The sequence below is a fragment of the Pan troglodytes genome, chromosome 1, assembly GCF_028858775.2.
Source record: "Pan troglodytes isolate AG18354 chromosome 1, NHGRI_mPanTro3-v2.0_pri, whole genome shotgun sequence".
Taxonomy (NCBI): Eukaryota; Metazoa; Chordata; class Mammalia; order Primates; family Hominidae; genus Pan; species Pan troglodytes.
The window spans coordinates 109,654,525-109,681,452 of record NC_072398.2 but is presented as its reverse complement, the minus strand read 5'-3'; the positions used below and the strand labels follow the sequence as shown (position 1 = coordinate 109,681,452).

General features: G+C 41.6%; 1 non-coding gene and 1 pseudogene across 1 annotated transcript; one reads left to right on the top strand and one right to left on the bottom strand.

Moving 5' to 3' along the window:
- Nucleotides 1-26,928, top strand: part of LOC129137508 (Krueppel-like factor 5) — a 58,702-nt pseudogene that overhangs the window by 7,586 nt on the left and 24,188 nt on the right.
- On the bottom strand, nt 7,453-7,526 carry TRNAN-AUU (transfer RNA asparagine (anticodon AUU)). The gene has a single exon. It is a non-coding gene; the product is annotated as a tRNA-Asn (tRNA).

Genomic DNA, 26,928 nt, shown 5'->3' with positions numbered 1-26,928 from the left:
TCCTGAGGCAGAGGTGGAAAGGGCAGTTTTTTCCCCCTGAAACTCAAGTCTCTTAACCCGAGGGTAAAGACAGAAAACCTCCATTGTAGAAAGGGAAGGCTGGAAAGGACAACTCAAGCAAACTCCAGGCCTTCAACCAAAGAGTGGGAAGGTCCAGATTTCAGGAGGATTCACCACTTACTGCCCATCTGTTTCTCTGAGTCAGAACGTGAGGATTTCAAAGCTGGCCAGGCACCTAGTCCAGGAGGAATGTGGTCTGAGAGACAAAAATAGATGTCACCTTGTAGACTAAGACAGACTCTAAGGTTAAGAAAACAAAAGTTACCTACGGGTCAAGGATTCAGGGCTGGACTGGCATAGCAACTTCCTAAATTTCTGTGGCTACAAGAAAAACCACACTCTTGCTAAACTCCTTAACAATAGGAGCTAGCAGGCAAATTGTCAAAATCTTCCCAGCAATTCTCAACTGGATTTACAACCCAGATCACCAGACCTCTGATGGGACAGAGGAGTGCCCTTCCATTCTTTCCTGATAAGCAACTGCAGACCTCAAGCCAGTTTCAGCCATGTTACAGGGACTGCACACAAACCGACTTCATGTCCTATAGTTCACCTTTTGACATAAAGAGCCAGTTTCCATCTAATTTTAATGCTAAAATCTCTTCCCAATGTGAAGATGGGGTGCACGTTACATATATGTTTACCCGTTGCACATGAGCTCAACACCCCTCAGAAATGGCGTTTCTCCAAACCTGCTGAATATGTATAACTCCATTGTGTGATACACACCGTGTGAGGCACAAAAACCAACCTGCCCTCTCTCGCTCTCTCTCTGAAGAGAAAGCACCTCTTCAAAGACACACACTGGAGACTGTCTCTTCCTGGACTGCAAACTGATCTCACCAATCAAATTCTTACTACTATGTAGCCACCCTGGAGGCCTTTGAGAGGACAGTCAGATGGTCAGAGATGAGTCGCTCTGCATTCTGCTCCCTGGGCCAAAAACGTCGACCTAGAAGGAAGGGGCTTAAGCACAAACATGATTTAAAAAGTTTGAGCCAATGTGAGGACACTTGCCCGGAAGACTCAGATCCAAGCAATCTTGGATGTGGGCTCCATTTGCCCTTTGTTACAAGCAGGTTTCTAAAGACCAAAAAGGGAGACGGGGAGTTGGCTGGTACAAAATTGCTTGTCAGGAACTCCCTGAAGTTTACAGAAATAACATTGATTAATGATTAGCTATACATTGTTCAGCTACAGGGAGTGAGAGATGGTGTCCAGTGCAGCATGTTTAGGTTGCTTTATAGCCACTTGTGGTGATAGCAAGCTGTTTCAATAGATGAATACACGGCTTCAAAACAGGGACATAAGACATTGTTGCTGTCTCATTTTAATTCCTAACTCTGGGCTTGTTAATTTGAAAGCACTCACTTTCCTCACATAAAATTTCTTTTCTTTCCTCAGACATTTGAATTCTTTATAGTTTAGGAATATTTTGAATAAATATGTATTTGTTTTACATGTCTTTGGTAAACCATATTCACATGTTTCTCTAGAAATAGAAATTCCAATAGAAATATAATGCCAGGCATATGTGTACTTTTAAATGTATTAGTAGACATGTTTTAAAAAGTAAAAAGAAAGAGGTGAAATTATTTTTTATAATATATATTCAACTAAATATATTTAAGGTATTATCATTACCCCATGTGACACTAGCAAGATTTCAAGTGTTCAATAGCTACCCGTGGTTTGTGGCTATCATATTGGAAAGCACAAGTCTATGGGGTAGAAAAGTTGAATTTCTGGGTCACAGCATATATGTATGTGTGTTTTACCACTAGAATATACAGGCAAACAATTTTCCAAAGTTTTTGAACTTATTTATACTCTTGCCAGAAATGAATAGAAGATTATAACGCTTTCGTTGTGCCAAAATCTGGGAATGTCTTTTTCTTTTAAGTCAAGTTTACTGAGGTATAATTAAAACTCACCAGCGTTACATGTTGTACATGGTTCTCAGTGATATACTCTCTTTGCAAAGCTGGCTTTTGGTGGTAGCTTCGATTTAAAAGCTAATGCCACGTAAAAAAATTCAATACGTAGGGCCAGGCGAGGTGGCTCATGCCTGTAATTCTAGCACTTTGGAAGGATGAGGTGGACGGATCACTTGAGGTCAGGGGTTTGAGATCAGCCTGGCCAAAATGGTGAAACCCCATTTCTACTAAAAATACAAAAATTAGCCAGGTGTGGTGGGGGGAACCTATAGTCTCAGCTACTTGGGAGACTGAGGCAGGAGGATCATCTGAGCTCTGGAGGCTGAAGTTTCAGTGAGCTATCATTGCACTACTGCAGTCCAGCCTTGGTGACAGAGTGAGACTCTGTCTCAAAAACAGAAAAAAAAGTATATATATACATATATATGTGTATATATATATATGTGTATATATATACACACACATATATATACACACACACATATATATGTTGTGAACTCAACAAGCAACACTATTCTCCAAGTAAAGTAATATATAGAGAGAATCTTAAGGCAATCAAAATTATTTATTATTATTTATTAACTAATTTTAAGGCAATCGAAATTATTATTTATTAACTATTATTATCAAAATTATTTATTAACTCCATTATTAACTCCATATAATCATTAATATTGGTCATGGATTTTAAAATTAACTATATATCTTGAAATTACACATTGAGCTGACATTTAATAGAGGATGATGGCATCATGTATTAGATGACATCTAAATATATTTACGAAGAAATTGTAAGTGGAATAATTCAGTCTCCTAGTTTCTAGAATTATCTCCTTTTAAAGATATTACCTACTGGATTAGTAAGTAACTGAGTCCAAATCTCACCCTACTTGCTGCATGACAGCCAAGAAGTCAGGAGACACAAGGTGTTGGGGCAGGGAAGGTGACTTTATTTAAGAGGGCTAGTAAACCAAGAAGATGGTGAACTAATGTCCTAAAGAAACATCTCAAGTTAATAAAAATTTCTGGCTTCTTGTATGTTAGGGAAAGGGGTAAGAAGCAGGGGATTGAGGTCAAGAGGTGGCTGACACTCCCAGACATCTGGGCAGCAGTGAGGGCCCAAGGGGGCTTTGAAACTTCTTTCTCTTTGGTAAGGTCACCTGAATAGAACACGGTTACTTGTGTGCATACATCCCTTAGCTCCTCAGGGGTTAGTTTTGGGAAGGGACTATTACATCCTTGCATTATTGTTATTATTATTATTATTACTATTGAGCCTGAGTTTTGTTTTTGTTGCCCAGGCTAGAGTGCAATGATGCGATTTCGGCTCACTACAACCTCTGCCTCCCAGGTTCAAGCGACTTTCCTGCCTCAGCCTCCCAAGTAGCTGGGATTACAGGCATGTGCCACCAGACCCAGCTAATTTTGTATTTTTAGTAGAGATGGGGTTTCGCTATGTTGGCCAGGCTGGTTTGGAATCCCTGACCTCAGGTGATCCACCCACCTCGGCATCGCAGAGTGCTGGGATTACAGGCATGAGCCACTGCGCCTGGCCTAATTAGCTAATTTTTAAAAATTTGTAGAGACAGGAGTCTCACTATGTTGCTCAGGCTGGTATGGAACCCCTGGCCTCAATCGATCTTCCCTCCTCAGCTGCCTAAAGTGCTAGATTACAGCTGTGAGCTGCCACACCCTGCTTAATTTTCTTATTTTAATTTTATATATGTGATTATTACTGTACCTCAGATAATCAGGCAGTAATTTCTTTAAAGTTTTAGAGACTTAATTTATCTATTCACTCCACTGAAAGAGTATGCCAATTGGTTTCATAAGAAAATATATTTATACATTAGAAAAATTCCTTCCACCAAACCAGGGGGCATTCGAAAGCAAATAAATGGGTTATGTAACATCATTTAAGGTGAAAACAGAGGCAATTGTGTCTATTAACAATGCTTATGAGTGAGGGAAACAAACTGAAAAATTAACATCATTAGATCCTTGGAAAACCCTCACTGCTGAAAATCTGAGTAATTCTTTGATCCCCTTTCGAGTCTGGCAGGACATTCTCCTTCCAGGCATATAAAAGTGAATGAATAATTTCTTTTCATCCATTTTCATTAAGGGCTGAACTTCCTTACTGTTCTAGAGATTGTTAAATTTGATTTGTGTAGTTGTGAGAAGTGCTCAAATTGCTGATTCCATTGCTTACTTGTGATCATATCACTCTTTTTTTCTCCTTTCTGTAGTGTGATTTAAACTTCATCCTTAAAGGGCATATATTTGAATTTTTCAGCTAGTTAGAAACCTGAATATATGAATCAAAGAAAACTGTTCCTTACATGCTGCAGATTCAGTTTTCCTCCTGTGCTAAGATCTCTTTTAGGTCTATTAATTTGTTACGGCCAAGAGCTCCTACGGAATGAAATTTGGTTGGGGGTGAGGGGCATTGAGTAGTAAGATCATCTTTATAATAGAGATGCCACTCTTGCAGATATTGACAGCTACTGGGCCCATAAAATTTTTACCAAACATTGGAAAGATGAGAGATGAGCAACTTCCCATTTGCTGCAGTCTCAAATATAAGGAAATACAATTATCCTCAGGACAATGAATAAACAATCAAAAAAGACTCACAGACTAGATTAGCTGTCAGGTATCACCAAACGGATGGATTCTTGCCAAACACCACCCAACAGAGAGTGTCCTGAGAAATTCATTCCATAATATTTACCAGAAATCTACACTGATGCCACTGATGGCAGAAAACAATGATGCAAACATGAGAGAGAGAGAGAGAGAAGGAAAGGACTTGTCCAATGACCATACTTAGTATTTTAAAGCAAAATTGCTCAGTTTCTACTCATGAAAACAGAAGAACTGCGGGAACAAGAGCCAATAGCTCTAAGGATCCAGGTCTGCACCAGGAGCCTGTTAGGTGCAGGATTCTATTGGCTCCAATGATGGGTCTCAGATGGACTAATTTTTATAGACATAGCCTCTGAAAGAAATCTATCAAGGAATCATATAGAGACACTTATCTGCATGCTCATTCTCCATTAATATAGAAGGGAGAACTGGCATTAGATTGTTTTCAGCAAATAAAAGTAAAATCAAGATTTATAAAGAAAAGAGGAAAGGGGAGGAGAAAAAAATATCTGGGACCATTGTGATTTTGCTTTCTTTGGATAAGCGACTTGGCAGAAAGCTATCAAAGAAGTCACTGTGATCTGTCTTCTCTGGACCCATGTGACTTGGTCACCACAGGAGACAATGACAAGCCAGGCACAGTGACTCACGACTGTAATACCAGCACTTTAGGAGGCTAAGGCAGGTGCATTGCTTGAGCTCAGCTGGAGAGCAGCCTGGTCAATGTGATGAAACTCCATCTCTACAAAAAAATACAAAAATTAGCCAGGCATGATAGTGTATGCTGCTAGTCCCAGCTACTCAGGAGGCTGAGGTGGGAGGATCACCTGAGCCCAGGGAGGTTGAGGCTGCAGTGAGCCGTCATCATGCCACTACACTCCAGCCTAGGTGACAGAGTGAGGCCCTGTCCCAAAATAAATAAATTTTAAAAAGAAACAGGGCTGACCATGGTGGCTCATGCCGGTAATCTCAGCACAAAACTTTGGGAGGCTGAGGTAGGAGGATCACTTGAGCTCAGGAGTTGGAGACCAGCCTGGGCAAGATAGTGAAATCACATCTCTACAGAATTATTATCATTTTTTAATAGCCACCTATGATGGTGCATACCCATAGTTGCAGCTACTTGGAAGGCTGAGGCAGGAGGATCACTTGAGCCCAGGATTTTGAGGCTACAGTGAACTATGATCATGCCACTGCACTGCAGCCTGGACAACAGAGGAAGACCTTGTCACAAAAAATAAAATAAAATAAACATAAAATGTCTTAGAAGTTTAGCTGTCCATCCTATGCAACAGAATATTTGTGTGTAATGTCCACCATGTCCTTCTGTTGTATTGTCCCCTTATTTAAGCCGGGAGGGAACCTGTCCCCTTATTAGAATATCATGGGCACATGGCAAACACGGTGGCTCATGCCTGAAATCCCAGCACTTTGGGAGGCCGAGGCAGATGGATCTCCTGAGCCCAGGGGTTGGAGACCAACCTCGGCGACATAGCAAGACCCTATCTCTTAAAAAAAAAAAAAAAATGGTGAATATGGTGGTGCATGCCTATAGATCCAGCTACTCTGGAGGCTGAGGTGGGAGGATCACTAGAGCCCAGGGGGTGGAGGTTGTAGTGAGCTGAGATCAAGCCACTGCACTCCATCCTGGGTGACAGAGTGAGACCTAGTCTAAAATAAAGTGGGGGTGGGGGGGTGGGTAGGGTGGCAGACAGTTTGTTGTGCCAGCAAGTAAATGAAGAAAGGGGCAGTATGAGAGTTGAGAAATAAATTGGAATATGATTTGGTATCGCTCGTGCAGAGGATAAATGTGCTAAATGTGCTGAAGTTAGAGGCATTATGTAAGGTCCATTGCAGTGGCTCATGCCTGTAAATCTTGGCACTTTGGGAGGCCTCGGAGCTGCTTGAGCCCAGGAGTTTGGAGACCAGCCTGCGCAACATGTTGAAACCCCTTCTCTACAGAACATACAAAATTTAGCAGGGCACCATGGCCCGCGCCTCTAATCCCAGCTACTGGGAAGGCTGAGAGATGGGAGGATCACTTGAGCCTGGGAAGACGAGGCTGCCATGAGACATGGTTGGGCCACTGTGCTCCAGCCTGAGAGACAGAATGAGACCCTGTCATAAAAACTAAAAATAAAAATTAAAAAGCCTGTAATGTAGCAGTGGCACATCTAGTTCTCTACACTATAGAAATATCAGTGGTCAAAGATATATGTACAAGAATGATGGTTTCAAGATTCTTTGTAGTCCTAAAATCATGAAGCCAATCTCTTCAAACACATTTTGAAAAGGGTTAAGTAAATCATGTACAAACTGAGGGGGGAAATGCTGTTTTCACAAATGATGGAGAGGATTATGATGATCAGTGATTCCACTGGTCACATTATTGATTGAGCAATCACTAAATCCAGGCCCATCCTGGGGATAGGACACCTCTCTAGGCCTCCTATTAAAAATGAAAAAAATGGAAGCTGGTCTATAATCCATCCAAGCCTATAAGGGGCAGGCATGAGGATTTTATCGCACCAGAAGTGACTTGTTTGGTCTCTGATTCTTGCACTCAGGCACAAGACAACCTGACATTTCAGGAGATGCTCTGTCAGAATTGGATCTCTGAGTGGGGTGGCTCTTGATAGGGATCCCTGTTAACTGTGACTAGAATCCTGAGAAGAGAAAAACCTTCCTGAAATGGGCATATCCCTGGCTGGCCTGGAACCAACCTTTCCGACTTAGGACTATGGGAAGAATAGGGGGAGATTCTCTAGTGATGATAATACATGAATGCTTTAAAAGCTAGAACAGGCGTCCCTGGGTGGTCTTGAACTACTCACCGTTCGGTTAATAGCCGAACGCGCTGACCGATTGCGCCACAGAGACAGGTACTAGTGATTCCACTGGGCGCTATAGGCAGGGCGCACTCACCGAACTCCCCAATCCCTTCCAGCCTCAGAGCCCGCCTGGCAGGACTACTGAGCAAGGCCTTGGAAAATCGGAGCGATTAGAGCGGTGAGTCGCGCTGGTCACACTGCACACCTGCGGGTTGGGAGATTCTGGAGCCAGAAGGAGAGCCAAATGGCCTTCGCCCACCCTGCCCCTCATCCGCTTCAGAAATCCCCGGAAACGCCCCGGTCCGCGATCCGGGCCGAGCAGCCAGGGGGCCCAAGGGAAGCTGAACGCCGGGTGAGCTACCCGGATGGCTCTTCCGGTTCTTTGTGCGGCCTTCACCCAGTGAGGGAGCCTGTGCCCCCCTGCCCAGTCGCTTTCGGGGCGCTGAGGAGCTTCCGCTGCCATCTTCGGATGCCGTGTCCCGCACGGAGGGTCCACCAGGGCAGGGATAGTGGTGAGGGTCGCTCGTGGATCCCCTCGCGGGGAGCAGGGTCTGGCACACACCAGGGCGCAGGATTAGGACTTGTTGAATGAATCCATCGTGGCCTTTATCTTTTAGTCCTCTGAAGAGCGTTGAGAATGGAAATCATAAGATATTTTTTCCATTAGGAAGTTCTTTTTACAAGGCGTTTATTCAGGTTGACTTCTCAGCACCCCGCGGGGCGGGCAACGGGCAGGGCCTCCAGTGCACCTTCTGCGCAGTGGAGCCGAGGGGGGCTCAGCTGGGCGGTGGTCGGGTCGTGAGGCGGGAGGGCGGGAGCGGGGGAAGGGTAAAGCAAAAGCGGGGAAAGAAGCCGGGGAGCGGTGGACCAGACATTCAGACCTCCTGAAAGGCTCGTGCGGAGGCAGAGGCGGGATCTTCCGGAGGTGAGAATTGTTTTGTTATTGTAGCAGAATGGGTAGGAATTGAGGGGAAAATGGAGATAGAATCTGAAAGAGCCCCAAACGCGAGAACGTGTAGCTCCCCAAGAGTAAGATCTCACAGAAGAACTAGACAGAAAACTAGGCGTCTGGGAAGCCTGAAATCCTTGGAGGAGTGGCATCATCATGACCCTCTGTGTTCTCACTTATAAGTGGGAGCTGAATGATGAGAATATATGGACAGATAGAGTGGGGGTGGGGACAACACACACTTGAGCCTGCCAGAGGGTAGGGCTGGGAGGGTACCCTCAAGTTTCTTTTCTTCTGCTTTTCCTCCTAATTCAGTGTGGAAGATGATCAAAGTATGACATTTCTTCTACCCCAGAGGTTGGCATTTCTGCAGGCACAAATGAGCTTGGTTTTCAAGCACCGCTCTTTGAACACAAGGAATTCCTTTAATGATCACGCCGGACTATATAGACTTTGGAATCAGACTCTTTGAATTCCAGCTCTGCCATTTACCAACTTTGACACTTTGGGTAAGTCCTTTTAACCTCTTTAAGCCTCAGTTTCCTTTTCTGTAAACAGGAATAATGATAACTAACAATAATAATAATAGTCCTTTCTCATCGATTAAAAATAAACTGAGCTGCAACTGCTATTTGTATGCTCTCAACATATGTGTGTGCGAGTATATATTTATTTTATATAGGTACCGATATACTATATACAGTATGATGTAAATAATAAAATGCAAAAAAGTAAACTAAATAATAAGGTTACAAAATAAACAAAAACAAATAATTTAATATTTTCTTTTTATCCTGCACAAATACTGGGAGCATTACTTCCACTTTCAAGAACCTTAATGCATGTAGTGTGTTTAGCAGGCTGCATAGCACAAAGTAGTACTCAGGATGTGTTAGGTTATTACTTATGTTCATGCCTAAGGAAAAGTTTAATTGGCAAAACTTCAGTCATTCTTGCAATGGAGAACATTCTGTTTCCTTTGGCTTCTTTTTTGACGTGACTTTGCTCTTATATAAGCAGCAGAGAATGGCTGAGTTGTAAGTCAAACTCTTCCAACATGGAAGAAACTTATTGCACAGTTCTGGTCAGCATTTTTTTTCTGCTCAGGTGTGCTCTACATTCACAATTATTTTCCACAAGGTTTCGTGTTTGAAGGAGGATTGGTGACTTCCCTTCCTTCAGACAAGCAATGATAACACAGTTGTGTTCCCTTGTGTGAGTCTGGGGTGACGTTGGCTCCTTGAGAAATGAAAACTTTATCATAAGAATCTGTGAAAATGGGGAAAATGGGAAAAGGAGGACAGATTCAAAATTGGAGGAAAACAGGAAAATCTCTCTTCATTTTTTCTAATTGTTCTTTTAATGAAATCAGTACTGCCCTTTGGCATTAATGATCATATGCAAAAGGTAAGACACATTGATTTTGGATTTTATTGTTGTAGCATGGAATATAAGTCTAGATATTTGTAGAAATATTCTTGGTAGTGATGCTTCTAATTTCACACTCATTTATTTGTTATTCCTAAGCATTGGTATATATGCTTAGCATTTACATCTATGTCAGGCCCTGTGCTACTTTGAGTGTGAATTTATCTTCTGAACAAAGAGAAGCAAACCAAGGGAAATCAGGAAGCAAATCTAGCAAATCAGAAGCAAATCTTGCAAATGAGGAACCCAAGATTTGCTAGAAAATTTAATGTGAACCAAGTAGTGATTGACCTTACATTTAAAAATTAGTATCAACCTTTCTTCTTGGAAGATCATTTCTTTTTCCTTTTCTTTTCTTTTTTTTTTTTTTGGACAGGGTCTTGCCCTATTGCCCAAGCTGGAGTGCAGTGGTGCCATCATAGCTCACTGCACCCTCAACCACCTGGGCTCAAGTGACCTTTCCACCTCAGCCTCCTGAGTAGCTGGTACTACAGGCACATGCCACTATGCCCCCCTAATTTTTAAATTTTATTATCTTCTGTAGAGATGGGATCTCACTATGTTGCCCAAGCTGGTCTTGAACTCTTGGGCTCAAGTGATCCTCTCATCTTGGCCTCTCAAAGTGTTGGGATTACAGGCATGAGCCACCATACCAGGCCTTGGAAATTCTTTTATAACCTAAAATGTAAAAGCTTGGCAAAAATCTTAAAATATTTTTAAAAATCAAGGAATTAAAGGCAGAATAGAAATTTGCATTAATCTTGAGAAAAGTACTCAGTAAGTACTCAGTAAGTATTTTAATTATGTTTTGGTTATTCTGGATCCACCGGGTGTCCAGGCTTAGAGATTTCCTTTATGTTCAGCCTTTTCTGTTGGCTTCACTCTTCTTGAAGCATAAAATCTTAATGTAGGCAATGGTGATGTGAGTGTCTTTGCATACTTTTTTTGTTCTTCTCTTATTTCTGCACACAGAAAAGACCACATTTCCTGGTACTTAGGGGACTTGTGACTTGCACTAGCTAATGGGCTATAAACTGAAGTGGGACAATGTTCATTCTGGGCCTAGGCATAGAAGAATGCTATGAGGTCCTCTTTGTCTTCTACAGTAGGGACATGACCAGATGGTGTAATCACCTTCAACCTGGGTCCCTGAGGAACTACCTGGAGTTGCTCCTGGTGCCTGAGTAGCCCTAGGAGCAGAGCATCTCACTAACTTGTGATGAGCATGTAGTGAAACAAAATAGAAACCTTTGTTTTGATGATCCACTGGGATTTTCTGGTTAATTTGTTACCTCAGCATAATCCAGTCTATCCTGAGAGTTGCAGGATTTTTAGTTTTTATGTTTTTATTTTTCCTAGAAAAAGCAGAGATGTCTAGATCTTTCTCTAAAAATGTTCTACTCTGAGAAATTGTGAGCAAAGTACCAAGATTTAAAGCCATCAGGGGACTGAAGTGAGAGCAACTTATGAAAAGATCAAGCAAAAGGACTCAAATATTTGAAATAAACATACACGTCCTGCTGGTCAAGTGTGCACATTGGAGAGTCAGCACTGTGTGGTGATTCTTTAAGGGATTCATCTAGGGAATTTGAATTGTGACAAGACTTTAACTTCATGAAAGATGAGGAAGAGTGCCCATTCACGCTTTTAAAAGTGAGAAATAAAGGGTGACTTTTTAGTATGAGGTTTTCAGAACTTGAAAATAAAGAATTTGTACCACAAATATCTCTAGGAATGATGATCACTTAGGTCTCTGAGAAAAAGATCCACAAGAGTGAACCACAATTGGAAGCAAACAGAACTTATCAACACAGGAAAGTCCAGAGGGAAAATAACATTTTGGGTAAGAGCTCTCAAGTGTGTATCGAAGAGCTCCTAGTGTAACATTTTTCATCACTGAGCTAATCTGGCATTATATAGGATGAAATCATTTTCTTAAATTGCTAACTAAGAGATGTCATGGAATAAAGCCCCTATGAGTAGAGTGGATATAATCAATATTCTAAGTTTGAAAGGTAGTGACATTTCTGATTCCTCTAGCAGCCTGGAAGTGGTGGTTGCATGGCAGGCTCTAAGGCTGACTTGTTGACCTGTGAGGCTCTTTAAAATGTACTTTTAAGGCTGCTTTCTCCCTAATCTTAAACACTTGACCTTTGAGTCTGATATTCTTCAGTATTATTAGATTAGATGATTAGTTATTAAATATACTGTCTCCAGCAAATAGGTAATTGTGTAATGCAATGGCCCTCAGCCTTTCCAGGCCATGTTCCCAAGACATTTAGGGTTAGAACACTGAGTCCTTTTGTAGTAGGAATCTTTAACCCTTTCTGTGGGTCGAAGAACGTACAGGGGTTTCCCTAGGTCTCAAAATCAGCTGACTGATGAAGGGCAGTAAAAAATGTAGAGTGTCACATGTTTTTGAGAGCCATAAAATTCAAAGATCACAGAACTTTTATCACATTTATGCCCACATAATAAGACTGAGTAATACATACACCAAGATTTTCCCTGTGACAAGCTGGGTGTGATGAACAAATCTAGGTCCTTCCCAGGCTTTATGTTGGGAGTTTGAGAAAAGCTTAAGCACTGTTTTGCAACCAAAAGCATGCAGGTATTAAAGTTTTAAGTGTCTGTATTGCTTCTTGCCAAATTTTGCCTGGCATGAAGGGGTGGGGATGGAGAGGGGACGAAGAATAGAGGGAGGGACAGGATCTAGCATATTTTGATTCCTTAATATATGCAAAGCACAGTGCTAGGCATTTTACATATACAGATTCATTTAATCGTCCCCTAAATAGAAATAAAGTTTGTGTTATTAGTCCTCATTTTGCATTTAAGGAGCCTGAGGCTCAGAAAAGATAAAGTTGCCTAAGTCCAAACAGCCAGTAATTGAATTAGAATTTGAACTTGAGTTTGAAGTTCTTATTCTTTCCAATGTCTCACAATGTCTTTATTTTATTAAGTGCCTACTACATATAGATAAGGTGTTACTCAAGTTGGCAGAAAAGGTAAGATGGTCAGGAAAATCTAGGAATGAATTATCCATGTGCTGTTTTTTAATTCATTGTTTTTGGTAGCACACTGTAAGGAACACAAAAGTACTGAGACACAATGATCTCTCCTTAAATTCGAAGCCGTAACCTATTTGAGAAGGCAAAGCATCATGTATCAAACAATTCCTAAATTGGATGCTATGAATAAGTCCAAAAGTTCCCAGAGGTAGAGGTAAAATACCTCTGATCTTGTAAAATAGCCAAGATTTGGATAGAAAGGGCATTTCAGGTACACGGCATGGGAAGCCATGAACTGAGGCGTGATGGTTTTGCAGAAAGACCAGCCTGGCTGGGGAGGAGGAGCTGACTGCTCTGATTACCTTCCCCTGCCCTGGTCTAGACTGGTCCTCTGTGCTCCTCTCTCATTGCCTTTATCACACCCAGATAATTAACCACATGTGATGTATGTGCATCCATCTTCCCCTGTGAACTCCTTGGGAATAGGGGCTGCCACCTATTCACCTTCTTATTCTCAGTGCTTAAAGCAGTCCATAAAGCCCATTAGGTGCTCCATAAATAATTGTGAAGTAGATGGATGGAAAGATGGATTTAGATGAAAGGATGAATAGTGGATGATACATTTAGAACAAAAAAGGGAACCAAATTGACACAGAGGCAGGAAAAATGTTGAGCCAGATATGACAGTAAAAAGTTCTTGACTGAGTGTGTAAACGAATACAAATAGTATTTATGAGTGGGTTAGAATGATGAAAGACTAGGAGAACTGAGGTGATTAGAGCATGCATCAGTGAAAGTGAGAATGAGGAAGAATGAGGAATTGAAGTCAGAGAGTAGGGAGCAACCATGGGCTTTGGTTAGAGCTCTGATGGAAGGGAGAGGAGAGAATGGGCATCCTCTAGGAAGAAATGTGGGGTGCAGGGAAAAGGATATTGTTTTAGGAAATAATGAGGACACTTCTAGACACATTGAAAAATTGTAAAATGAGCTTAAATGATGATACTGAGCATTAAGTGCTAAGAGGGGCATTCAGGGTGACTTTAAGTATTTTGGAAAATATATGGAAAGAGGCTGGGAGTAGAGATGTGGATGGCTGGACAGAGTCAAGATTCTACCTGTTGGAGTCAGAGTCCAGATGTGTCTAGGGGTGAATGATTGCCTCACCAACTCCTGGAGATTATGGATTCTCCCTGGAAGCCACAGGAAGTTTGAGGTATGAAATGATCCATGTGACTTAATTCACCATGAGATTTCCTAAGGCCTTGGTGTGGGATTTCAATCTCCCATTAATCAAATTAAATTAATTTTTGAAGCCTCTTGACTGATGGTGAGTGAATCCCAGACAAAGGCATCCCAGTGGGCTACCAGTGCCTCAGATTTCTACCCTGCTTGACTTGACCGCATGTGCGTGCACACACACGCACACACACACACACACACACAATTAAGGTTAGGGTTGGAACAAAGAGAAAGGCACACACAACACATACATTTCTAGCCATTCTGAATTTCTAGCAGTTCTAGATGGTCTTACGTCAGCAAAGGATTCTTGCACTCAACATTCAGCCAAAACAAGTCTAGTGTTCTTATCATAGCACACCCCACCCGCATAGAGACAAGAAACATTAGCTAAAGGATGTTCAACTCTCCTAAAGCCACGAGCCAAGCCCAAATCATGACTCAGAAATCCAGACCTCAGTCATTTCTCCTGCTCATGAAGGCATTCCTTTTTTGAACTGGAAACAAACTCATAAATAAACATCTCCTTCCTCAGTGCCCCCAAACAACTTAATGGACAGAGAACTCTGCATTTTATAGGAAATGTTTGCAGATTTTTATGGTAAGTTTCCAAAAATAAAAGCACAAACATTTCTCCTCACATATATTTGTTAAGATAGTTACTGGTCCAAGTAGGAATACATATCATCCTGAAGGTAGAGAATGCACCAGGATCAGATCTTACCCATTTTCATAAACACCATGGAGCATAGTTAGCTCAGAATCCTACAGAGTCCACTTGGCTCAGACCCACACTGGTGCTTCAGGATAGTTTAACGTTTGGGGAACAGGTTCCCTTACTGACACATAGCATAATTAGGCATAATGTCTTAAGCGAACATATTAGCTCGGGCTTTTAACAGTGTGCAAGCCTCAGCTTCCGCAATAACAACCTAATCTTGTGTGGGAGCCGTCTCAGGCTTCACTTGAACACAGGCACTGTTGTCCACCCACAGATAAAGCTTGGAATGGTTTTATTTATATCGTCCTTGTTAGTCATGCAATCTGTGTGCAAACAAAACAACATTATTCTTATCTCTTTGGAAAGTTTAATTCATTAGCAATTAAAAACTGGTGCAGAAGAATGGCCAGGCACCTGGAAAAGGCTCTTCCTAGCACAGCACACCCCGAAAGAGCAGTTTGTGGGAGCAACTTTCACCAATAACAACACAGTGACATTTGCTGAATTGTTGCACAGCCTTGTTTTTGATAAATAGTTTAGCCATGTAAGGATTATGCCACAGTAATTAAATAAGACAATGTAGCCAACAATCTCTTCAAAAGTACCACGTTGAAACTTGCTGTTCTCAGGCCCTCGCCAGAGCCTGTTCCTGCTGTCTGCTCCCTGCCCACTCTCTTGTCTGGCTTGTTTTTAGGGGAGGTTGCGTCTGGGTCAGGTTCCTGTTGTTGTGACAAAGGCTTCTTAGTAGGAGGAATGCCTTAGCCCTAGAAGCTGGTTAAGGTCTACAGATTGAGTGAGTCCTATTTGGAACAGGGATGGGCCTTACAGTATTCTTTGCCATCTTAAGGTCAGGGAACTTAAGAATAGCAAACCTGGACTACTCTGTCAAAAGGTCATGCTCAGTTGGGCCTGACGGGGTGCTCCTGTAGTCCCAGCTACTCCGTAGGCTGTGGTGGGTGGATCAGTCGAGCCCAGGAGTTCAAGTCCAGGTCGTGCAACATAGCAAGACCTTGTCTCAAAAAAAAAAAAAAAAAAAAAAGAGTCATGTTCAATGCAAGATGTTAATAATAGAGGAAACTGTGGGAGTAGGGGTAGGGTAGGAAGAGGGTATATGGGAACTCTTCGTACTTTCTGCCTAACTTTCCTGTAAACCTAAAACAACTCTAAAAGGTAGTCTATTATTAAAAACAAAAGCAAGTCAGGCTCGCCCATGGCTCTGAGATGTGAGGGTCCAAGATTTATTTTTAAAAGACTTTTCTTCTTCTCCATAAGAAGTTCAACAAGCAAGCACTGATATTTGGAGGGCTACACCCAGGACAGGGAATTTGAAACAAAACAGTCCCCTGGCTGCCTTCATTGGTGGCAATCCATTCATGTGGAAAGTGAGACTTGACCCAAATGAGGGGACCTCTAGGTTTAGCACCACTTGAGCTTCGTCTGACCCTGGAATAAACAATACATCTACTCTTTAGTTTGGCATTGCATGGGTCAACTTGATACTTAAATATTTTACTTTCAGCTGCTTAACTTTATATAGGTCAGCCTCAGTGTTGTTAAAAAAATGTTGCTAAAAATAATAAACAGTTTTGGAAATAGAGTACATCTAAAACAAAGAAAGTTAACGTAGAATAATACATCTTAGGGCTAGTAGGGACTTCAGTTATCATTTGCTGCAAATTTTGCCTGCTCTTAAATAGGCATGAAAGAATTAAATAATGCAGCCCCAGCAGGGCAGGTAGTAGAAGTTTTTTAATCCCAAATGCTGCCCCCGGGGGTAAGAGGAAGAGATATTTGATAGTCCAAAGCAGAAAGTAAATATGGAATAAATTACTTCCACGTAACTGGGGAGATTATTTCAAGTAGATTGCAACTTGGAAATGGATCGCTTCTTTTCAAAACCTAGGGTGACCTGCAAATTTCCCATCCTGGTTTCAAGGTGGCACCAAGGGAAGGAGCAAGTCCTGGCTTTCAAGGGCACCTATAGCTGATATATTTTGTAAAGTCAAAGCTAACATCTTTAATATTTGCATTATTCAGATCCATGCAGTAGTTAATAGGAATAGAAATAGAAAGAGACATAGAAATGTGGCCAACAGAAAGACACTACCTTAAATGTTTGAGCTGTAACCTTTGGTAGATGGCAAACAGAAAACTCTTTGCAATTAATATAATTGCCCTTGTTCAAGGAAATAGTCAATTTGATTTGAAATGGGGTTGAAAAGCCTGGGAAGGGATCTGTGTGAGACACCTAAAAGAATTACTGTACATTTTTCCACGTAACGGGCCAATTTTCCCATTCTTTGGTTTTAGTGCTCCCTTTTATAGTCAGTATGACTATGCACCAATCCTATTTCCAAGTGGTAGTCTTTCTAATATTTGTCTTCTCCTCTTTTTTTTCAGACAGCGTCTCATTCTGTCACCCAGGCTGGAGTGCAGTCGCACAATTATAGCTCACTGCAGCCTCAAACACCTGGGCTCAAGCAATCCTTCCACCTCTGCCTCCTGAGTAATTGGGACTACAGGCATGTGCCACCACACCCAGCTAATTTTTAATTTTTAATTTTTTTGTAGAGATGGCGGTCTTGCTATGTCACCCAGGCTGGTCTTGAACACCTGGCCTCAAGTGATCCTCCGGCCTTGGTCTCTCAAAGCTCTGGGATTACAGACATGAGCCACTGCACCCGGCTCTGTCTCCCCTTCCTATGTGTGTTGGCTCTAGAACAAGAGAAGCCTTGTTGAGATTCCTGGCTGCCCACCCCCCATCACCTCTCTGACTTTGGGCAAGTTGCCTGGCCTCTCTCAGCCTTTATTTTCTTTTTGTGAAATGGGGATAATAATAGTACTTGCCTCATAGGCAAAATGTTGTGAGAACTAAACGAGAAAATGCATGTAAAGCACTTGGCACTTAGTTCTTTTTATGATTATAATGATAATCAGACACAATAAATTATTTCTCACATCACATGCTGTTTAGCCTATTCACTGTTCTATTTTTCCTGAAGTCAGTTCAGTGTGTAGCATCCAGAATTGAACAAAACACCGCCGATGTGACCTAATAGTGCAAAGTAAACTATCATCTCCTTCATTCTAGGTATTATGTTTCTATTAATGCAGTCTAAAGGTAGGATATGAGTTGTTTTGTTTATGTATCTTTTTTTTTTTTTTCAGGGATGGGGAATGACTATCTCCAATTAAACTTCTCAGTAAAATCTCTCCTCTTGTGTGTTGTGCTTTAGTATTTAGTTTTGGATACTAGTGCAGGATCTTAAACTTATCCCATTACATGTGATTTCTTTAGTGTTAGTTCCTTTTCAAACCTGTATAAGCCATTCATTCATTCATTCATTCATTTTAGAAAGTCAAACATATATTTATCATGAGCCAGCACAGTGCCAGTTATTTGCCATATTCTAAGATTTTAAACATTCATTGGCATTTTAATTGTGCATGATTTCTATACCTTCATCTGAATTGTTGTGTAACATATTTGGATAATACAGAGCTAAGGGCACAGGCAAAGAAATATCTTTAGAAACTTTCCTCTAGGCTCACCAGCACCCTTAGGGCACTGTCATTTAAATATTATGAATTAATCTTGTGTGGTATCATTTGGTACAAATTATTTTCCAGCTTGACCAGCAAGAAATCTTGAGACTTTCTCAGAATTCTTGTTCAAGTCAAGATTCCCTATATCTTTCTAGTCACCTAACTCAATATTCCTATCAAAATAAGATGAATCTGATGAGATTTTTTTTAAAAAGTGAAGTTAGGCTGGCTTGTTTCCTAATGGGCTGAGAGGACATATTCCCATTCCAGAATTTTGAAGAATCTAAGTGCACACAACACAGTGCCTAAAGCATGTCAGCTGTCTGTTTCAGATGCTCGTCCTACCATGTGTAGCATGGCGAAGACAGGAGTCAGAGGTTGGGAAGTTTAGCTAGGTGAAAAAGTCTGCCCTAGGGCATGCCCTTCCCACTACTGGAGAGCAGTTGCTTTACATTTTGTTTTACCTAGCTTTTTGTAAATATTTCTCCCTTCCTGGGTTACTTGTGATCAAGGGGCATGGACTTACTCATCTCTTATAATTCCAATCAGTGCATGACACATCATAGCTGATCCTCAATTATGTTTTAAGTTAATGTACTCAAGGTTTATTTGTCAATTGAATGCCTAACCTATTACAATTAAGGAGAGAGAATACTATCACCTTTCAGTCCAGGTGTATGGCAAATGGAGATGTCTATAGGTATTAGGACATCCCTAGAAACTTTCAGAAAGGCATTGGAGGAATGCCTCCTTAAACAGTATGAAACTCCAGTGATTAGCAATGGAGTCTAATGAATGAGAAGCAGTATAATGGCTTTCTCAAAATATTGGGAAATTCATGATCTTTTTCTCTCCTTTATCATTCCTAGGGTTTTGGAAATCTGGATTGTAGCAGGGCATTATAAGTTAAAAAATCATCTTCCCATTCTGTTCTTTGCAAAGATATTTCTGTTCCTTAAATTTGTTGAGGGTAAGAGATTGCAGATTGCTTCTGTGGACTTCTTGAAGGTAAGTATTATTTCTTGATATTTGTATCTCCAGTGTCTGGCACAATGCTTGGGGGTGAGGAAGAACTCAATAAATGTTTGTTGGATGAATAAGTAATATTTGTGAAAGTGTTTTGTAGACTATGAAACTGCACAAACGAAAGATCACAAGGATGATTGCTTTTGAAGCCCAGAAATTGAAGTGGAACTCCTTTCTTAATGTAACACACACATACATATTACACACATTTTTTTCCTTGAATAGTGGCTGCATTTTTTTTAATGGAACACTGGGCTACTTTTAAATATTGAAATCAAAATGTACATGCCCACTTTTTATTAGCAGTTGCTCCATTTGCTCTTCCAGCTTTGGCTGGAAAACATCTATTTGTATACTTAGTATCTCTGTCCTTGGTTACCCCCATCCCTGCCTTCTCACCCATCTTTAATCTGCCTTATGGTCTTGACATAGATTTTCAACTGTTAGACTGTCAGGCTTGCAAGGATGCATTTTAAGAAATCAGTTTCTTTGAAAGCACTTGAACCAAAAGTCAAATGGCATGATGTAAACCAATAGTTTTTCAATGAAGATATGAAAACCCTCAATAATTACAAATAAGGAATCTAACCTATTGACACCAATTTGATTACACTGTATTGATTTCTACAAAAATATTATGAGAGAGTAGGCTACTTATACTCTACTGATCAGATTACAAGTATACTTAGTAAAGACAGAAATAGTATAGCCATAAAAGAGTTTACCTTAAAATGTCACCTGATGTTAGTTGTCCCTCACTGATTCAAGTAATTTCCTTTATTGAGGTGGATCTGCCTGTTGGTGGAGAACCCTAGACTGCATGCAGCCATGCACATGATCTGGAGACACAGCAGGTGAGTCCAGCATGTCAAAAGCAGATGACAATGAATGGAAAAAGCTGGTCTTGCTACTTTCTCAGTAACAGTGACTAGCAGTGTGTATGAAGAGATCAAAATTCTAAAGGTTCCCACAAATTTCTCAGTTTCCTATTTAGGGCTTCAGGTCTTTGGAGATATCTTCCAGATACGGTATTTGTCTGTTTTCCTTATTCTTCTGTGAACTGGTATAAATGAAGGTGGGTAGGGTGGGGTGAGTGGGGCTTTGAGGCCTTCCATTTCATCTGAGCTCGATGTGCCAGGAGGAGGCCCCTGAGAAGCTCAGGCAGTTCCACATAAGCCAGCTCCCACACAGCTCAGCAGGACTTGACAATGATTGCACTGTGAGGCTTTCATCCTTCTGGGCAATTGGCAAATCCAAAATTTCTAGGTAGAGGGGTTTAGGGTGGCACCCTGGAGAGGAGGAAGGATCAAGGGCATTGTCTTGAAGCGGCTTTGTCTAACAGGCACCAATTTTTTACTTAGCTTGAATGCTTATTTTGACATATCTTGGAGTTAAGTAAATGGAAATTTTTGAGAGGAACCTTAAGGAAACTCCAAGTCACCCCTGGATATTGCCAATAGAACCCAAGTATGGTAAACACTTCAAAGCCTCCATAGTGTTATATGAAGCATGGAATCCCTCTTCTGAGGGTTTGAATTCACTCACCAGGGAAATGTTTTTCAAAGTATTGTCCTACTGAACCATGCAATCAAGAGTAGTGATGGGGAGGGCTTCTAGTGAAGGAGAGCCTTCATCTGTAATAAGCATCTTGGACAGAACTAATGCACAGTGAAGTCTAAAACCACTGTCCACTGAAAGAACCTCAAGAGCTCTTGTCCTTCTGATGTATGGAATTTCTTAATTTTTTATTCCTTTGTATCTCCCAGTGGTATTTTGGAATATGAATACCTCCACTGGATTACTTTCCCCATTGTGACTAGGAAGTCTGTATCTTTTTGAGCAAATCAAATTATCAAAGGGCATCCCTCAGAATCTTTCATGCTGCATCTAATGAGGAGCTCACTTACATTTATAGCACACAGTATTGACAATCACATTGGGCAAAATGAAAACATGGCAATAATATTAATACCACATATTTAAATAATAGTCTACAATTCACAGTTACATAAATTAAATTGCATGGTTAAATTCATAGCACATTTATAGTTAAATCATATCTCATCAATTTTTACAATATGCTGTCAGGGTAAGGCCATATTCTTTCTATCTTACAGATGAGGAGCTTGAGACTCAGAGAAGGCAATGACACACCTTAGGTCAGCTGACTAGTGTACACAGAGAAATTGGCTCTCAAGTCAGATCTTCCAACCCTAGTCCACCAATGCTAACTCATGTCATCAGATGACATCCCAAGGGGCTTTCAGGAAGATTCATTGATGTCAAATCACCTGGGTTCTGACATTTGTCGTCCCTCTGGGGAAATCTCCACTTAGATTGCCATGGACATCCACTTGATGAGTGACAGTTTTCTCCAAGGGAAGATGCTTCTTAGTTGGTCTTGCTCCACCCTTACCTGCCAGCTTTACCCTAGGCCTCACATTCTTGATAAAGAACACATCCTCTCCTACCTTGCTTGCCATTGTATTGCTCATATCAGGGAGGGTGTGACTTTAAAATTTCACAAAAATCCTTTTTCTCATATCTGATTATGCCATGTTTGTAGACACACTGTAGACGTGTTATCATATTTTCTACTTCTTTGTTTTAATCATCTTGATTTAATCCCTGTGAGCTCATATTCCTTCATTAATGTCATCAAATTAAAAGAGGAAAAAGGATTTTGGAGGCTTATGCTGGATTTCCCCAAAGACAGGCACAATAGTGGTCCACTCAGCCTCTGCTGTGCCCTTCCTGTGGCAGGGACACACTATCAGGGAATGCAGCCCGTAATAACTAGACCCCCCTCATTATCACATAGGTCTTCCTTTTGTTCAGCTGAAAATTTCAGCTTTTACCTTCCACACATTGGTCCTTGTCTTGTCCCTTTTTCATGTGAAAGTTTTTCAAATATATGAGCCAGTCATCACGTAGCATTAAAGTTATATAACTGGAAGTTGTTATGTTCTGAACCATGTCTCTCCAGATTCATATGTTGAATTCCCAGCCCCCAGTGCCTCAGAATGTGACTGTATTTGGGAACAGGGTCTGCATTAGTTTGTTTTCACACTGCTATAAAGACATACCTGAGGCTGGATAATTTATGAAGAAAAGAGGTTTAATTGATTCACAGTTCTGCAGGCTGTACAGGAAACATGGCTGGGGAGGCTTTAGAAAACTTACAATCATGGTGGAAGGTGAAGAAGCAGACACATCTTCACATGGCTGGCAGGAAAGAGAGAGAGCAAAGGGGGAGGCGCTACACACTTTCTAACAACCAGACCTTGCGAGAACTCTATCAGGAGAACAGCAAGGGGAAAGTCAACCCCCAGGATTCAGTCACCTCCCACCAGGCCCCTCCCCCAACTCTAGGAATTACAGTTAGACATGAGATTTGGGTGGGAACACACAGCCAAACCATTTTATTCTGCCCCAGCCCCTCCCAAATCTCATGTCCTTCTTACATTTCAAAACACAATTATGCCTTCCCAACAGTTCCCCAAAGTCTTAATTCATTCCAGCATTAACTCAAAAGTCCATGTCCAAATTTTCTTCTGAGACAAGGTTAAGTCCCTTCCAAATATGAGCCTGTAAAATCAAAAACAAGTTAGTTACTTCCCAGATACAATGGGGGGTACAGGCATTGGGTAAATGCTCCCATTCCAAAATATAGAGGATACAGGCCCTATGCAAGTCAGAAACCCAGCAAGGCAGTCATTAAGTCTTAAAGCTCCAAAATAATGGAACTTAAAGGTGTTGGTGGATTTACCATTCTGAGTCTGGAGGATGGTGGCCCTCTCCTCAAAGCTCCATTAGGCAATTCCCTAGTGGGAACTTTGTGTGGAGGTTCCAAGACCATATTTCCCCTCCATACTGCACCAGTAGAGGTTCTCCCTGAAGGCTCTGCCCCTACAGCAGTCTTCTGCCTGGACATTCAGGCATTTCCATACATCTTCTGAAATCTAGGTGGAGGCTCCCAAGCCTCAACTCTTGCCCTCTGTGTACCCACAGGCTTAACACTACATGGAAGCCATGAGGCTTGCAACTTTCACCCTCTGGAGCAGCAGCCTAAGACATATCTGGGGCCCTTTGAACCATGGCTAGAGCTGGAGCAGCCGGGATGCAGGGAACCATGTCCTGAGGCTGTGCAGAGTAGCAGGGCCCTGGGCCTGACCCATGAAACCATATAACCCTCCTATGCTTCCAGACCTGTGATGGGAGGGGCGGCTGCAAAGGTCTCGGAAATGCCTCCGAGGCATCTCCCCATGGTCTTGGCTATTAGCATGTGGCTCCTCTTTACTTATGCAAATTTCTGCAGCTGGCTTAAATTTCTCCCCAGAAAATGGGTTTTTCTTTTCTACCACATGGCCAGGGTATAAATTTTCCAAACTTTTATGCTCTGCTTCCCTTTTAAATGTAATTTCCAGTGTCAGATTATCTCCTTGTGCATGCATATTAGTTTATGCTGTTAGATGCAGCCAGGCCACATCATGAATGCTTTGCTGCTTAGAAATTTCTTTTGCCAGATACCCTAAATAATCTCTTTCAAGTTCAAAGTTCCACAGATCTCTAGCACAGGGCCACAATGCCACTAGTCTCTTTACTAAAGTATAGCAAGAGTGACCTTTACTTCAGTTCCCAGTAAGTCCCTCATCTCCATCTGAGACCAGCTTGGCTATCTCTGTCCATATTACTGTCAGCATTTTTGTCAAAATCATTCAACAAGTCTCTAGGAAGTTCCAAACCTTCCCTCTCTTCCTATCTTCTTCTGAACCCTCCAAACTGCTCCAAACTTTGTACATTACTCAGTTCGAAAGCTGCTTCCACATTTTCAGGTTTCATTATAGCAATGCCTCACTATTTGGTACAAATTTTCTGTATTAGTCCCTTCTCACACTGCTATAAAGACATACCTGAGACTGGGTAATTTATGAAGAAAAGATGTTTAATTGACTCACCATTCTGCAGGTTGTAGCAGAAGCAGGGCTGAGGAGGCCTTAGGAAACTTAAAATCATGGCGGAAGGCAAAGGGGAAACAGGTACATTTTCTCATGGCCAGCAGAACAGAGCGAGAGCAAAGTGGGAGGTGCTACACACTTTCAAACAACCAGATCTGGTGAGAAGTCTATCACAAGAACAGGAAGGTGGAAGTCCGCCCCCCCATGATTCAATCACCTCCTACCAGGCCCCTCATTCAACACTGGGAATTACAATTCAACATGAGATTTGGATGGGGAAACAGAGCCAAACCATATTAGGGTCTTTAAGAGGTAATAAGTTAAAATGGAGTTATTAGGGTGGCCCATAATTCTACAGAACTGATGTCCTTGTAAGAAGGGGAAGAGACACCAGAAGTGCCAGCACAGAGGAAAGGTCCTATGAGGACACAGGCTAAAGACAGCCATCTACAAGCCAGGGAGAGAGGCCCCAGAAGAAACCAAAGCCACAAATACCTTCTCTTGGACTTTCAGCCTCCAAAGCTGTGAGAAAATACATTTCTGTTGTTTAAGCCACCCAAGTCAGTCTGTGGTACTTTGTTATGGCTGCCCTAGCAGATGAATTCAGAAGTCAAATGTATATGGCTTTGAAGCCACAGAGGAAGGTGAGATTATCTGACCAGAGATCCAAGGTGAAAGGGGTGGAGAGCTATGGGGTAAATCACTTTACAGAGTGGGTATAGGAAGAAGAGCCTGTGAAAAACACAGAGAAGAATCAAGATAGAGCAGAGTTAAAGATGACAAGGGAAGACAGAGTTCTTTGCTGCTTTTATTTTGGGTTCACATCTCTTAATTTTGTGTTCACTTTTGTTAAGGTCATCCTCAGCATTTATACTCTCTCTCCTTTTGTGCCCCCATGGACCAAGTTAAGAAGGTGTAGGCTTCAAATCTTAAGATTGGTCACCACAAAATTCAAAAGTAAGTGAAAGTGTTTATATTAGTGTCACTGAATCAAGAGCCAATCTCAAACTTTACTTGGGGAATTTTTCAAAGTGCACATTTATTTGACATACACTGCGAAATTTTATTTTAGTATAGATTTGTGGTGGGATACTACCATATATTTTGAAAACAAACAAACAAGCAAACTAAAAAATGTTCCCCAAACCCACAGAATCCCCAGGTACTTTTGATGTACACACTGATGGAGACAAACTAATCCAGATGAAAAGACAAATGAATTTTTTTCTACATGCCTGGAAATAATGCCAGATGATTATAGATTTCAAACTTCATAGAAAATTGAAATTTCCCCCTTTTGTAGGGGGAATGTTTTGTTAATCTAGCATACACAGCCTATGTTTTCTATTCTTATTACTTTTAATAATAATTTTTTTCTTTTCTTTTTTTTCAGAGACAAGGTCTTTGTCTGTTGCTCAGGATGGAGTGTAGTGGTGCCATAGCACACTGTAATCTTGAATTTCTGGACTACTGGCATACACCACCATGCTTAGGTAATTGTTTCTTATTTTTTGTAGTGACAGGGTCTTACTATGTTGCCCAGGCTGGTCTCAAACTCCTGACCTCAGGTGATCCTCCCACCTTAGCCTCCCAAAATGCTAGGATTATAGGCATGAGCCACCATGCCCAGCCTACTTTTTTTTTTTTTTTTTTTTTTTGAGATAGAGTCTTGCTCTGCAGCCCAGGCTGGAGCGCAGTGGCTTCATCTCGGTTTACTGCAGCCTCCTGGGTTCAAGCGATTCTCCTGCCCTCAACCCCCAGTTAACTGGGTCTACAGGCACCTACCACCACACTCAGCTAATTATTGTGGGGTTTTTTTTTGTTTTTTTTGTTGTTGTTTGTTTGTTTTTTGTTTTGAGACGGAGTCTTACTCTGTCGCCCAGGCTGGAGTGCAATGGCACAATCTCGGCTCACTGCTACCTCTGTTTCCTGGGCTCAAACAATTCTCCTGCCTCAGCCTCCTGAGTAGCTGGGACCACAGGCACCAGCCACCACATCTGGCTAGCTTTTGTATTTCGAGTAGAGATGGGGTTTCACCATGTTGGCCAGGCTGGTCTCGAACTCCTGACCTTGTAATACGACCGCCTCGGCTTCCCAAAGTGCTGGAATTACTGGCATGAGCCACCATGCCCAGCCCACCAGCCTACTTTTAATGGTAATTTTGAAAATGACAGTTGACCTGGTAGCCTTTGGGGATGTTTGTGTTCCTCCTCCCAGCAAATCGCCTTCCATGGGCAGCAGGCACTGCTCCTCTCTCATGTGTCAGAAAATCAGTCTGAAACTAGCTATCAAAGCGTACAATAGTCTATCACGTTGACCATCACATTATTTGTTGTGACTTGGGAGAACTCCCCTGTTTTCTCAAATCCCTGTCTGCTAAGAATTAGGAACCATTTCTATATAATAAAAAACTATTGCTCACCAGAAAATATATTCTACTTTCCTGTGGAAGAAAACTTATGACATTGAACTTGATAAAAAGCCATTTTCACAAGCTCAAATAAAACCAGTCTTCTCCATCTCCCCTCCCACCTCTATTGGCTCAAGTATGAGCAACTGAAGGATACCACACT